Here is a 1,532-nt window from a genome sequence, read left to right as displayed (position 1 = left end):
TGCCCGGCCACCTCCCTTGTCACACTGACTTGAGGGCATGGCTGCTGGTGCACACCGTACCTGTTTCCGTACTGCTCTCCCATGGACCAGCTGCTATGTTTTCAAACCCTCATACCCACATCATCTCAGAGCATCCTCCGGTTTCCTCTTTACATTGTTATGTTTGCATAAGATATATTTATATAGAGATTTCTACAAACATATGTAGAAAGGGATGTAAAATATGTGTAAATATATTATCTACATGTCCATATATTGATATATATAAGTGCATGTTACTTACGTATACATATATAAAAAGAAATTTAAATTAAATCTCATAAGGAAATAAAGATCACACATACCAGAAGAAGCAGAAAATGGGTTAATCAATCAGGAATTTTTATTTTGAGATTTTCACACAGGAACAGGGAGGGTGGTTGTTGCAGAGTGGGGCGCCTTCAGCCTCTGGGAGGCTGCACTGCAGTGCAGGCAGGGACTGGGGGCTTTCCTCATCCCTACGGCAATGTTACTCCAGAGAGCTGCACTGACCTCAAGCAGAGTGGCTGAAGAGGGACAGGAGTGTGCCATGGTCCAGTTGTGTTCTGGCCTGGGCCTGTGGATGTAGAAGGTAGTGTAATATCAACACACACAAGGGAGTAGCCACCCGTAGTCACCATGGGCAGCCCCTACCCTCACCTGGTGCTCTCCCCACCTCAGGACAAGGCTGTCAGTCCCAGATCTCCTGGTGGCCAGGAGACATCCATCCTGACATGGCTCTGTTACCCATCCCATGGTGACATGGAACTCTGCAGGTCCAATGCCCTCTGTGATATAGGCACTACATCACTGGAGTTGGTGCACAGAAATAACATTTGGTTCCTTATCTTTATTTTGATGTGCTTGCGGAAAGCAGCATATCTCTCCACCTTATTGGCTGAGGACAGGAGTGTGGCATGGTCTGGTCGTGTCCCTGTCCAAGTCTCTATCTCTAGAAGACAGACAGACAAAGAAGGAGCAGCCACCACCTGTTGCATCAGGTGGTGAGATGAGGGAATCTCAGCTCTTTGCCTGGCCCTCTCCAGCCCTGCCCTCTTCCCCACTTCAGCCCTTTCTCACCCACTGCTTGCCTCTGAGCTGGCCTGGTCAGCTCACCAGCACAACCCATTATATACCTGTCCTGGACAGCCACCAACATTCTTCCCACTGTGACATGGCCACCACATGACAAGTTATCCTGGTGTATCTGATCTGATCCCATAAAGCTTTTTCAGGGACATCCAAGAGCTTCTGTGTCACCTATGGCAGATCTCATTGTGGTTCCACATAAATGTTTGTACATTTCAAATGCTTTCCTACATTTTGATTTCTAAAATTGGTTGCATACAATGTGTTGCTAACAGATACCATGAGAAACTTCATTCTGTGCTCTGGTATTTGCAATTCATCTGAACTATTTACGAGCAGTGTAAAGTTGAGACAAATATCTTCACAGAAATGATGGTTTTCCTTTGTAATTTAGCACTAGAGATGACCCTTTATTCTCTAAATAG

The 1,532-nt window shown here is 45.9% G+C and overlaps 1 long non-coding RNA gene across 1 annotated transcript; it reads right to left on the bottom strand.

Moving 5' to 3' along the window:
- Window positions 1-360: 360 nt before the first annotated feature.
- On the bottom strand, window positions 361-810 carry LOC109365698. Its single transcript, XR_004158900.1, has 2 exons — window positions 679-810; window positions 361-595 (listed from the first exon to the last, which is right to left on the bottom strand). It is a non-coding gene; the product is annotated as an uncharacterized LOC109365698 (long non-coding RNA).
- Between the last annotated feature and the right edge of the window lie 722 nt (window positions 811-1,532).

The sequence above is a fragment of the Meleagris gallopavo genome, chromosome 1 (assembly GCF_000146605.3).
Source record: "Meleagris gallopavo isolate NT-WF06-2002-E0010 breed Aviagen turkey brand Nicholas breeding stock chromosome 1, Turkey_5.1, whole genome shotgun sequence".
NCBI lineage: Eukaryota > Metazoa > Chordata > Aves > Galliformes > Phasianidae > Meleagris > Meleagris gallopavo.
Note: the sequence above shows the minus strand (reverse complement) of the source record. Positions and strands in the feature narration are given on the sequence as shown.